The 14,355-nt window shown below is 37.2% G+C and overlaps 1 protein-coding gene across 1 annotated transcript in view; it reads left to right on the top strand.

Moving 5' to 3' along the window:
- The first annotated feature begins 2,538 nt into the window (after nucleotides 1–2,538).
- The window catches only part of LOC145775638 (uncharacterized), a 55,253-nt gene continuing 43,436 nt past the window's right edge, over nucleotides 2,539–14,355 (top strand). The window contains exon 1 of the mRNA XM_082586964.1: nucleotides 2,539–2,634. The gene's annotated coding sequence lies outside the window, so the exon portion shown is untranslated. The remainder of the gene's footprint in view (nucleotides 2,635–14,355) is intronic.

Raw genomic sequence — 14,355 nt, 5'->3', positions numbered from 1 at the left:
ATAACAAAAAGCCCTTTAACATGTGTCCCGACATTACTTGGTATTGTTGGTAACTCTCATGTACGCTACAAAATCTCTCAAAATTATGGTCAGACGTTACTCAAAATTAAAATGGAAATAATTTGAACTTCAATCATCCAACATATTGAAGGCAAAATACGATTCATTTCCAATTGCCAAGTTTTATAAAGAATATGTCCAGAAATCCACTTATCATCTGTATGACAATGCAAAACGTGTAATGTGCATGTTTGGAAGCACATATTGCGATGAGCAGCTCTTTTCAAAAATGAATTACGCAAAGAATAAACTTCGCACTCGCCTGTCAGATCGTCATTTGAATGACGTATTGCAAATATCATCAACAAAGTTGCCAGTTGATTTAAACACCTTGGCCATGACACAAAAACAACATCATCCTTCACATTGCTAAATGGTAAGTAAATAAAAACAATGCATTGCGTTTTAATACGTGTTTGATACTAAATATGAAACGGCAACAAACACGTCTCATTGTGCAGTAGACACAAGAATAGGAGTTGCAGGTGCGCCATGATTTTAAGGATAATGTGGCGATTGTTTATAGGTTGAAATTTATGCGGCCGCACGTTACCGGAAGTTTGTAGATTTGGCCCAGTAATACAGAAAGTTTGCCGACCCCTGGTTTAACCTATTGATTATATCGAACTTTGTAGCAACTTTTTCTCAGTTTAATGTTTTTTGATTGTTTAAAAGACTAAAATCAGTGGACCTCTAAATAGCCACTTGCCCCCCGGCCGGGGGGCACGGGATGGTTAACACGGCCTTGAATATTGTGCCGGAGGGCCTCAACAGAATTGCGAGCGTAAATAAAGTTGCAAAAGAACATGAAAGTGCTCAGTTTAATGACTATTCGGCTTTTTCATAATCTGATGAATATAAGAAACATTAAAATTATCTTTTAAGCATTTTTTGGTTGAAGTTTCAAAATTTACTACGTTAGAAATAACAATATTTCGATGGTAAAAATGCTAAAAGTAACACGATAGGTGATGTCAATTGCAACCCAGATGGTGAAACGTGTTAGTAATTGGCTGGGTTGGTTGGTTTTGAATCTTCATCTTCGGGCTGCTTACAAAGCCTTGATAGGTCATTCCAATATTCCTGGCAGTTTCACATACTTGTAGAGGCTTTTGACGCAGTTACCGAGATTGCCAGAGTGAAGTTTTTCGATGGCTGAAGTGTTGTTGCCGAGATTATTCCATAAATACCGGCTATCATACTAGTCGTGTCTGCAAAGCACGGACCTGCTTCAACAGTCATCTTTGCACCCTTGCATATCAATCATAATATTTTGAAGCTTGATTTAGATCCGATGTATACTTATTAAGAGGACAAGGAGGTCTAAAACAGAAAAATGTAAAGTACATGCAGCCAGGGGCAGATCAAACAAGTAGCTTTTTAGTGGATGGCCGATTTTAACAAAACGCAATGATATGTAGGTCAACTTTAATCCAACCTTGCAAGTAGGCTTCACCATGATTGCAATTACTTTTCTGTGATCCCCGTGCATCCACCATTACGTGCTGCAAATCTTTTCGAGCAAAATACGAGCTCAAACGATTACTTTGAAAACGTTTAAATCATTGTCAGTGTCTGACTTTTTGCTTGAGGCAACGATACGTTTTGCGGCAACGATACGTTTTGCGGCATTCACTGTTAAAGCTGCGATAAAAATAAACTACCCAGACAGTAAATTAATGTAAGAAACGGTTGATTTGCTGTCTGGGAAATTCCTTTCGTTGTCCAAACGGTGGTTTCAACACAGTTTACCAATGCGGAAACATATTTAAAAACTCGCTAAAAGACAACGAGCTTCAAGTGTGAAAACGCCAAACGAAACGTTTGTGATGAATTTCCACCCAGCCAGTGTTCGTCGGCTTGTAACAAAATAAAAAAAAAACGAAAAAAAATCACTTCGAAAATATTCCGTGATCAACACTCCACATGGCGAGTTTGCTGCAATGCTCAGACCCAGTCAGCAAGTCGATTTTTACATTAATTCAAGGTCTGCAGACGTTGAATCAATGCAAAAAATGACGGATTTGCTGGATTTTTCTCTCTGCGCATTGACACCATGGTCGCGTTATTGGCAGAAAAACTTTGAAAACGAAAAACTACAAAAAGAAAAAAGAAACGCTACAATGCTTGGCAGAAAGTGACTTAGTTTGAGCGGGAAGCCTGTTTTCGTTTTGTGACAGACAATGGTTCTCCTGATACGCTCGAGCGCTCCTGCCTGTGCTTTACTATGTTGGTTTTAGATTCTTTAGAAAGTCTGACACCGTCGCACAAACTTAAGTGAAGCGTGTCGATCGGGATGTCAAATGCAAAAGCTCACAACTCTCTGCTGGAACAGAGCTTGCAGTTTGCAGATATCTGATTCTGAGTAAGTTAGTAGCACACTTTTCTGAGCATTTGCAAAAAAAGGTTAGACGTGATTTTGCAGCAGGGACGGCTTTAATCGTCGATTTTGGGGATTTTTAGTTGTTCTGTAATCCAAGTAAGCCTAGCGCATATATACGGTATATTATAAATACTCTGAATCTTAGGACAAGGAAACAGACCTTGCAAGAATTTACAAGATATGGAATGATGGTGAGTATCTAGTGACGCCAATAGGTAGGCTAAACATATCGAGCCGAAAAAGCAAAAACTAAACTCAGCAAACGTTTCGAAAACGCTACAAAGCGAATTTGGGACTGATTCAAAAGCAAAATTTGTTGGGATTGCAATCACCAAATGTGCAAGCATTGTGAAACTGTGTGAAGTAGATATACGAGAAAAGTAAGTTGGTACTAAATTGGATTAGAAGTAGATAATGTTGTTGGTTATATCCATCAAGTATAGTTTGTTAAGAAGATCATTTCATTAATTATTAAATCCACACTGAAAAGTCACAGATGTTAGGGAAGAATTTTAAGCTTTAAAATCAATACAAAAAGCTTTTTCTTATGTGAAAAAATCGTCTTGCAAACCTTGATTACGGCTGACAACCTTGAACAGCAAGAGCCTAACAAATAACAAACATAACACGCCAACCGTGTTAGCGAGGCTACGCAATTCCCAATCGAGACCAGTCTTTATTTGCAAACAATAGCATCAGTGGTTATTCTCGCTTGCATTGTTTTTTGCAAGAAAATACATTTGGAAGAGAACGTAGCAGTATATGAATAGCGCTGCGACTCGCGATGTTTTACTATCTTTCAGTGAATTGCTTGTGTGGTTTTAAATGTGCACTGCAAGAGTGATTACCTTGCCCTAATGACTTTATCAACGCTGCTATCGATCGCCCACAAGCTGCTACAGGGCCTTCATTATTCCCAAATGGTTTCTATATATTGGAATGGCTTGTGTTTTCACGGAGCTTTCACGTTTTTTATGTTTGCTGCTCCGCGTTATCATGTAGAAAGCAAGCAGCTAACAAGGTGATCAGCCCTATTTAAAAATAAATAATATTTCAATATCAGCAGCCAGTATATCGTAGTTAACGAATGTAATGGGATCAAAACGTTTTGAAGGCAGAAGAGCAAAGAATGAGTTTTTGAAGATTACTTTTTTTGATCATAGGTTCAGTGATGACTAGGTTACTGAATTCTAATTTGTTACGTCAATGTAGGCTACTTGTATTTTTAATTTGCTGAACACAAGTTTTTCACAACCGCAATGCATCTGATAAGTTTTCGAATTCCACAGGAGCACAAAATTCCTAGACAGCAAAATCCATCATTTTTACATTGATTCAACGTCTGGCATTGAATCAATGATGTAAAAATGACAGATTTTGTTGCCTGTGTTATATTCTGTTCATTTTTCACTGGGTAACGTTGCTGAGTATTAAATCAACCGAAAATTGAGATTGCTTGCATTGTTGTAAGCCGACATAACTTGGTCACATACTTGGCATTTTTTGCTCCAATGTCATGCTTTCTGGCAGCTAATTGTCGAAGCGCAATTCTCGTGGTTGCTAGTTAGGTTTGTTTTCTAAACATCTTTTTGAGACACTGTTGGTAGTCTGCAATTTGTGTATGTTCGCTAGTTCATGGGAGGTTTTCGATTTTAATTTATGAGCGTTTCAGAATACACCGCAATTTTTTCATTGCAAAATCTTCTTTGAATTCGAATTAACGGGATCTGGCTTTAATTAGACTTCTTCTTTCAAGAGTTTTCCTTTCATTAAACGTTGAATGCTTGTTTCTCTTACCACCGGAAAAGCTGTGACTATTTGTCGATGAAGCAACATGCTGTGATGGACAAGCAAACTATCGATTCATTGACGGGCAGCTGTGAGATTCATAAGGCGGAATTTTGAAAGCGTCGGCTCATACAAATAAGCGACAACTTCCGGCATTTGAAGTTCTTGTCAGTATAAGTCGCTAATTCAAACCTTCCTTGCGCAAACACAATTTGAAAGCTTTCTTGCAATCATGTTTTTAGGGACATTTAACTGTATTGCAAAAAAATTTGAGAGAAAAATAAATCTTCGTACCTTACTCTTCCCTCCGAGGGGTTTCGCCTTCCGCTCTAGTGCTGGTAGATTTGAGATCGATTCCAGTTCGGGTCAAACCGAAGACTTTAAAAACGATATCGGATAATAATGTGATGACATCGCAAATCTGATATAAAATTGTAAATGAGACCTGTCGTTAAAAGACCATAGCGCGACAATAAATAAAGCCATCATATAGTCACAATGTACCGGAGAGGAGGTACTACAAGTCTCTGTCTAAAAAAAACTTTCAAAATGCAAAAATTGGTTTGTTTTGTGCATTCAATTCAGCTAGAACTTAAAAGAAAAAAAATCAAGAAAAAATTGGCAAATGACAATTTATTACTTAAATGGATACTGTCCGATAAATTTACTCGTTTATTTTAACGAGTCTTCGAGCGCTTGCAGACAAGATTGCGGTTGACAGGCGGTTCGTCTTATTGCAATGTGACAATATTCTATGTAGAATTTAAAGGATGTGCAATTTGTCAAAGCCGATGGAGCAAAGTTAGTTGTGACGCCGTTTTATTGCAACTGTGACGAAAAGACTCATTATCGTAAACTTTCCGCTGCTCAACAAGACGATTTTAAGATTATTTATTACTAAATTGTTTTACAAAGTCTCTTCTTTCGTGTACGTCGAGCTGGTTCGTTTTGCACTTTACAGTATTACACTTGTGGTTGTTATGACAGCTGTGTGAATGATCAAACTTTATGGTCTTGAGTTGCAAGCCGCTGTTGCTGGACCAAATTGACCTTTGTATCGTTAAATGCACATGGACTTGACCTTGCTGGCAAATCAGTCTTTCGTGCATCTGCAGATGTATTTACATTTTCAGACAATGAACCAATGTAAAAAAGTACTAGTGTTCTGTGGAAAAAAAGAGTATCTCAACAATACAAAAATATGTCATTTCAGGACTAACCTGCCAGCAAAAGATTTCAACATGTTTAGATGTTGAAACGATGTACAAAAAGCAACTTTTTGCTTGCTGGGTTGGATGCTTTTCAAAACAAACTCATATATGAGTGAGCAGCAAGCTCCAGTGCAAAACTGGTTGGACAATGTAACATTAACTTGAGATTTTAATGGTTGAAATGGCGGCCAATATTTTTTATCAACTTGTCAATCAAATCGCTGAAGGCAAAATGAGTATTTTAAGGCGACTGCCAGCAGGTATTACCTTATTTATAGGTTCGTGCGTGGACGGCGTTATTCCCGAAAAAACAAACGTTTTAACAGTTTGATTCTTTGATGACTTTGTATCTTTTTAAAACGGGCAAAACCCCATGAAGAAGGTATATAATGGACCATAGTATACGCACTACAGTTTACATTTGCAACAAAAAGTGTGATCTGCAATATGCAGATTTGCAAAACAACTTATCGTTTGCATTTTTAGATGTTTCTGGGAGAAAATTATTATCTATATCTTATCATGGTGTACTGCAGACAGCGGAAATCGCATGCTATTTTACGAGATGCAATCTGTCTCCTAGTGTTTTCACGTTTTTTTACATTTTTTTCTCAGAGATATCTCGACAAGGCTAGGCAAAACTTTACACGATCCTTTCTTATAATTTTTCTTAAAGTTTCTTATAATTTTTTAACAGCCACGATTGTGTTTTGAGTATATCTTCACAGTATAATATTTGGTTTGTAAAAGAATACCCTCCTTCCCTGAGCACCAAAGGTTCAAATTCATTAACATTGTCTTTTTTCCAAAAGCTTCTATTCAGCTTCAAAAAATGAGTGCACTGCACAAGAAAGGTGTTTGCCGCTAATCTTCTCCGTCTAATGAGCAAACATTGGTGTTCTTGCATCGTTTCAACGCTGTAAAAATGCTAATTATGTTAGCTGGATTGGTAATTGGCGGTTCAAGGCAGTGCATAAGCTGGCTGTGTAAGCATTTTTTACTGATTTTGTTGTTCCGAGTTTTGCCTAAAAGGTTTTTTTAATTTTCTCTCTCCTTGTTTGGATTGCATTTGAGTTGAATTTTGTATATTTTCAGCTAACAAGTTGATCAGGTTAACGTTAAATTTGCTCATAATCAAACTTTTGAGCCCTTGGTTCACCAACAGTTGTCCATTCGCCGAAATTTGATTTTTTTTTACTCATCGTTCGTCTACTCGGACGCGGCCCATTAAGCACTGGAGACTTGATTGGAGTGACTCGTTTCAGCTAATATAGTTATTTTCATCATTTTAACGTTGGCAGATGTCAAAAAGGTGACTTTTGTTGCGTGGACTGTGTTGTCCCTTCTCAAATTTGAAATGAATCATCTTTTCGTTTACTCGACCATGACCAATTTGGACTCATTGATGAGCAAAGTTATCAAAATTGCGCTTAATTGATGTTTAAAGACGTTGAAGCAACAGAAATAGATCAATAATTTGAGATGGAGAGACGTGAAAACCACGATAGGTGCCCTCGTTTGCTTTCCTGTAGGTTCCTGAGAATATCATGAACAGATGACTGACAGTGACTTAATGTGATTGAATAGCATTATTCAAAACAAATGCAATACACTAACAGACTAACAACATAATAAACTCAAGCGTTTTCAGTATTTGTTTTGAATAATGCTATTCAATCCCGTCGAGAAGGAGCGATCTTCCTGGCGTCAGCACTACCTGACTACTCACTATAGAACAGCGAGCATTGTGTTTCGCTAACCATACCGGTGTAGCCTCCACACTAGCCATCAAGACTTTTCCAAAAACATGTGTTTCTCTGCAGTGAAGTGAATTGACTAACATGCTATTCAATCCCAGTTACTGTCAGTCATCTGTATATGGTATTGTAAAATTACTTCCCTCCTGAAGCAATACAATTCCTGAGAATAATGCCTTAGAGAATGATTGCCTGCCATATTATTTACTTTTTTAAAATATTTATTCAATAAATGGACGCAAAAGCAAAAAAACAACAACAAATTTTGATGCTTCACAGACGTTTCGTACACTTTGACAAGGCGTATCTTCAGAGCGAACTGTACTTGTCCAGTTTCAATGCATAATGTGAACAAACTATAGCCAAAACGAGTATTTTTGCAACTGACAATGCGAAGTTGGGGCCGCATTGAGGCGAAAAAAAAAAAAAAACAATTCTGGCACTTATAAAACAAGAAAATCCAACTACGTTGATCAATGGGGAAAAATGAAACAGAAACACAGGGAATTTTTTATCGTATCAGAATATGCGACAAAACTAAATTGTGAAAAATATATTCTATATTAACGTTTTCCATATTAACCGAACGAAAACTAGGTTGTGCATTGTATCCATGGCGTCTTGATGTAAGCGTCGCAGTCGAAGACAGAGCTGTCTTTGGGCAAACTATGGGGCAAACTCAACCGATGGTCTGAGAGGGGTTAGGCTTTTCACGCTACAACGATGTTAAATTTAAAGCGGTATTTGTTCGCTCACAATTAATACGTAAGAGAAGATCGTGTTTAGCTTTTTAGTTGTTCATTGATGTAAAACTGACTGAAATTCAAATTTGATTCATCTGCGACTGCATTGAGTTTTATGCTTGATATTTTTCTGAAGCTTCTTTATTTTCTCAGACATCAAGCGTGCAGATTTGCTTTTGACAGCCAATAATTCAGTGAAAGTTTTTCGTGAAAACAACTGTTTTGGAACGAATTTCTTTGTTGCCTGTGACATTAATGATATAGAATTAAGGTTTCGAAGACTTGGCGCGTGTGGCATGCGTTGCTCGAGCCATTGCAATACTGGAAAGGTATTTTTTTTTACAAACGAGAGTTTTGAAAACAGATCAGTTTGGTGATCTTGTTATCACCGTCTTCACAAGTAGACTACGTTGATTCAATGCAATATTGTTAGCTTTTGCGACTTACACTTGCAGTATTTTTATTGCTTTCTTATTTTATTGTGTAACTTTTTTTTCAAATCAAAGAAATAGGAGGTGATGTCTTAACTCTTATTGTCTTAGATGTCTTAACTTCTAATAGGAGGTGATAGGAGGTGATGTCTTAACTTCTATTCTGGTTCCTCGATATTATTGAGGATGAAAAGTTGCACTTTCTTTTTTCTTCCCAGTGGGCATGTTGTTTTTTGTTGCTTTTGTACACCATTTTAACGTTGCAGCAACGTCAAAATAACAACAGTCTATTTGGCCGACTCTGCAGGCAAATTTACCGACCTGACTCCTTTACAACCACAATGGTCTAATCTGTTTTATCATGATCGTCTGAAAGTTTGACAGGTTCATATAATGGTTTTGCAGTAAAATCATTAATTTGTCAGATTTGTCCCAGCAGTTTTCACTTTTTCTTTGTATCAGTTCGAAAGGAGGCGTAAGACTTGGTCAGACACGATAGCAACGATAGACTGTGCTAAAAGTTAAAAGCCTGGCTTTTGAAACACTTTGCAACTCCAAAGTTGTTGACAGGAAGTGCACTTTTATTGAAATTCCGATTACGGAATTTGAAGACTGGAAACTCCTGTTTGCTGCCAGAGTGGTGCAGTGAAGATGAAGATTGCCAAAACAAAACGTTATTTTAAAGTAAACGCGAAATAAATTTCCATCGTGCTGCAAACAACTCATGCAGAAAAAACGTCAATTTTCTTTTAATCTACGATCACCATTTGTGACTACCAGCCGCACCACATCCATCATGGTAAAGTTGGGCTGCAAGATAGACCCGGCGAAACACGTATCTATCGCTGTCAATTCTTACTACACTTGACAGCCGAGAAACACTTTTTGAAAAAGTCTTGATGGCTAGTGTGGAGGCTACACCGATATGGTTATCGAAACGCAATGCTCGCTGTTCTATAGTGAGTAGTCAGGTAGCGCTGACGCCAGGAAGATCGCTCCTTCTCAACAGATAAAGACTTGTCAAGCAGGTTTACGAGGTTCCAATAAGTTTCATTCTCCAAGCTTTTATTGGTACCCCCATAGAACAAATTGAGGTTGTGGTCAGTGAGGCGAACTCAACTGATCGAACCAAACTGACAACGTTTTCAATACGAATTGTATGTTTTGTGTGCGAAACATAACACTTTGCTTGATAGAGAGGGTTAGCTCTTCCCTGCCTTTTCGTCAGCCGCGCGCCTGAATGCAGCAACTGATGTAACAAAAGCAGCAATTAGTATTTTTATTCAGGTCCAACTCCACAACATTTGGATGAGCCATTGTTGTACCACTGGACAAAAGTTTCCACTTTACATCTATTCGACATCGTTAGACCTTCAAACAATGTAAAACTTTTACGTTTGATGCCTGGTTTATTATGTTACTATTTGTAGTGGTTGTAGTAGCAGATTCGGGCAACAAGGATTTGTACAATAGTGCATTGTTTTAAGGTAATTTTGATTTTGACAAGTCACCCAGACAGCATATCAACCATTTTTTTATATTGATTCAACGCCTGCAGGCGTTGAATCAATGTAAAAATGAACATTTGGCTGTCTGGGGTAGTTGTGACGGTTATAGTAACATGGTCAGGCAGCAAGGATTTGTACAATTGTACATTGTTTTGTTAGGTAATATTGATTTTGACAGGTTAGCGATCAAATTTCTGTTGTGAATCAAGAAGGATCTCATTTGCTAAGTTGTCCCCAACAAGGTGGTCATGTTGCAAAAGCATCATACATGAACCTACGTGATTCTTTTGTTCAATCGAAGCAACTTGAGTGTGTTGAGATCGTATTCATCTACGCATCGTGTTCTTAAACTTGTATTTTCTTGCAAGTTTGTTTAACCGATTCTGTTTTCAATGTTACCCTTTGACCTAGGTAAACAATAACCATTAGGAGTAAATTGTTTTTTAAAGAAAAGAAATATACAGACAATCTTATTTTTAGATACTTCCCACACAGCAAAATCCGTCATTTTTACATTGATTCAACGTCTGCATATGTTAAATCTATGAAGAATGACGGATTTTGCTGTCTGGGTAGTTTTGTTGACAACTTTTTATTTCATTGTCGATTTATTTTTGTGACCAAGCAGACAACTGTTAAATAAATAAATGAAACACAAAGTTTCTTTTACGCTAATTGGCTTTCTTTCATAGTGTGACAAATATTAAAACGTTTTATGAATTTCTTTCGTGCTCGATCGAAGAAAAAGCTTTGACCTGGTCTGGAATCGAACCTAGAGCAAAAAAAAACTTTGGTGAAACGTCATGGACAAATCAGCATTTTTGTTGCAAAAAAACTGAAATGTCCCAGACATAGAAGTCCGGCATTTTAACATTGATTCAACGTCTGCAATCGGTATTTTTGCTGTCTGGAGTTTACTTGTCTTGACATGAATGTTGCCGATCAGGTTTGATTCTGGTGATAGAAAACTGGCTTGCAGATGGCAAATTTCATCAAGAAAAAATGATGTCTGCAAGGACTAGTTTGAGCAAAAATGAAGCTGAGCAGCGTTTTAACAATTCCATTGCTCAAAGCGTTATAATTTATATCGCTGTTGTGGTAAGGCATGGCCACCTAGTAAGGATATTCTCCATTGCATAAATATAAACTCTTCATAGACCGACGGAGCGAATTGCAAAGCGGTGTTAGGTTTTGCAAATTTTGTTGAGCCAGTCTGCTGTAGTTATAACAAAAAACTTCAAACAAGTTGCTTATAATAGACATTGTCAGTATTATAAAATCATGCCACCGTTTGCGTCGGTTTTTTAAATCGACTTGAAAAGATCTACAAAAATGCATAAAAATTATGAATGATCAAGCATCGATTATTCAACGTAGTTTGATGGTGTAAAGACGTAGGCACCGAACAATATTTCTCTACTCTTGTTACACATGTCCTTACATTAATGCAACGTATTTTACTGATTCATCTGATTGGCAAGAGAGACACCAGTAGGATGGATGAACTATTTACATCAGAGGTTTTCAATATATTACTATCATCTCTGAAGGCAAATATATCTTCATCAATTTTTTCTAATAAGATTTTAAACATTTTTTGTGAAGTCTGACATTTCTTCTTTGACAAACTTACCCCTCGGTAGATAGACTTTTCCCAAGGGGTAAATTTACTCCCGTTTGAAAACCCCTACATGAATTAATTCCAGTGGTACTGTGTATATTTTATACTGAACATTATTCACTCTGATACCCGTTCTGATATGAAACCCAAAAAAACGTTTGTGTGATGCACAAAACGAATTAAAATTGTTTACATGAATTTTCTTGTTCATTCCATCTTATAAGAGAAACACTGCAGCTGCTACGACAACTTCTAGTGTTCAAAATACCGCTAATCGAAAAAATAACCCATTAATCCGAAGATTAAAAATTTCAACTTGTTTTGATTTAATTTATTTACCAAAAATGTAGTATCTTACGTCACACGCACACGTCATTGTCTTGCGCTTAGCCATTAGTCACGCTCGTGGTCGTAAACCATCAACCAACCAAAAAAATATGTCCTTTTTATAGTGATTCAACGTTCGCAGACAGTGAAAATGACGTTTGTTAAAGCTGGTTATGAATTTGTTAAACAAAACGTTGTTTTAACGTATCTAAACATCAGTTATTCTACTGCCAGACCAGCACTATGAACTGTTTGCTTTGTCAATCCTGTTTTTGTCGTTGTACTCAGTTTAATGCTCAATAACGTTAAATCGACGACAATAACACAAATTTCATGTAGTGTTTTATCCGCCCTTGAAGCATGACTGCCTGCGGCAACCCGGCTCATCGCTCAGGCTGTATTTGCTTTGACAGAATTATCAGAAGGTTAGCGAACGATAAACCAAGTTGTGAGATTTGAATGATGGCGTTTCTACAGCCGGAGCGAAGCCTAGAACTTTCAAGCCAATGTCCATTGGTAAACTTACAAGTTGTTAGGAAGATAACAAGGAAATAAAATCAGCCAGGTTCAGAAACTTGCATAATTCATTGATAAAGCTTTCGCCCCCCCCCCCCCCAAAGGTGGCTTCTTCACTACCTTTTTCAAATAGAACCAGTGAGTAGAGCATTCCGAAAGGTATAAATTTAGAAATTCAGCATCATGTGAATTGTAAGCAACCCTGAAATTCAGCGCAGCAACAGGGTATTTTACGGACGATAAATAAAATAGTTGGTTGCTTTTAGTGAAAAAAAACAAAACATTTTATAACTGTCGGGTGTCGTCAGCTGAACGTCTGTTGATGTCCAATGTTCGATGCCAATTTATTAAACGAATTTCTTGTGTTGTTGTGCCTTGCACGTCTCAGGCGTAAAAAGGTGAACTCTCTCCCGAAACTACCTGTATTTCTTTCAATGTATTTCACTTTTTGTTTAAAGTCCGCTAACCTTTTGCTAAACCGACTTACTTCGACAAAGCGCAAGGTTTGGTCGCACAAGGTATGACGGAACAAAGGTTTCACTGACCAAGTTGCTTCGCTTACCATCGAACCAGAAAGACTTTATTTACAGTCAGCTTATCAAGCGTAGTAAGCGCGGCTGCACAGAATGACCTCCTTTGTGAAGCACGAGCTGGTTAGGCAGTAGCATAGGCAGCATTTTGAAGCTGTTCAGACGTAGACAAACGTAAAGTCAACGCAGAACTCGGCTAGTCCCCGCTATGTAAACAAAAGCTGAATTTCTTGAACCCCGCCGATTATGAAAAAGTTTGAAGTCAGAACAAATTGGCTTTACATCAAAATTATTGACTTTAGCAATGATGTGTAACGTGTAGATACACTGTGTTAGAGAACCTAGCACAACATCCGCTTTGCGTAATCTGCCGGATGAAAAAGTTATTCACTTGCTATATACATATATCATATACAGAATGCGACTTCAAAAATGTTGATTCAACGTTTGTTGACGTTGCGCTATTGAAGGACCCATCCAGCAAATCAGTCTTTTTTATTATTTTTTTTATAAAGGATTGATTTACTGGATGGGAATGTTTAACTGGTTCTAGAAACGGTATTAAGTTAATAAAAGAAGAAATTATGACGTATGAAAATATAGTACTGTTTTGTCAGAACTTTATTGCGAGCTTGTAAAAGTTGGCGTTCTGGCGATTTGTTGTTAAATTAACGAAACAAGAGATATGCTTTGCCCAGAGCAATTGCTTATCACTCTGGGCTTTTTTGAAGTGCAACTCATAACGCTGTTTGTGTGAATGACGCATCAATTTTTCGATTAGTTTTTGACGTAGAAGATGATTTTTATATTGTTTGAGCAGCGTCGAGTGTTCTTTTACAAGTTGTTTTCTCGACAAGTGGCTTATTAGCACTACACGTAACAAACAGTTGTCAGAGGTTACCTGTGGTAGAAACTTTCCACTGGAAAGTCGTATTGAGCAATAAGTTTTAGGACGATCGGTAAAAATCTGATGACTAGAACAGTGATTTTTAACCGTTTCAGCAAAAATATTGTCATTGCAGTGAGGGTGTGATGTTCAATAAAATGATAGATTAAATTCAATCCACGTTTTTGCTTCCTCACGCTTATATGTTGGCTAGTAGTTGACACTCTTGGATTTAATATTTAATGCATGCTATTTATCACTTAATTTGAAAAAAGATAGTCAACACAAAAAGCGTTCTTTACCATTACTGTTGAAATACATGACTTACGAGTTATGAAACTTACTTTAGTGTACTGAGTTATTTAGTGGCAAAAAGCACGGACTTTCAGCTATTTTGTGCTTTGTCATCCAGTTGCTAGACTGGTAGGTCTTCCCTGGTCTTGAAGAAGTCATTTATAATATCTTACCGACGACACGTCGGAATAAATGCAAATTATCACGTGCAGCAATATTTAGTTCATATCAAAAAACTGTTTTTCATGTTGTGATTGCTGACAGTTTGCTGAAGATAAATTTCATATTACAGATGCTCTT

Source organism: Aplidium turbinatum, chromosome 8 (assembly GCF_918807975.1).
Source record: "Aplidium turbinatum chromosome 8, kaAplTurb1.1, whole genome shotgun sequence".
NCBI classification, from domain to species: domain Eukaryota; kingdom Metazoa; phylum Chordata; class Ascidiacea; order Aplousobranchia; family Polyclinidae; genus Aplidium; species Aplidium turbinatum.
This window is presented reverse-complemented; position numbering and strand designations above follow the sequence as displayed.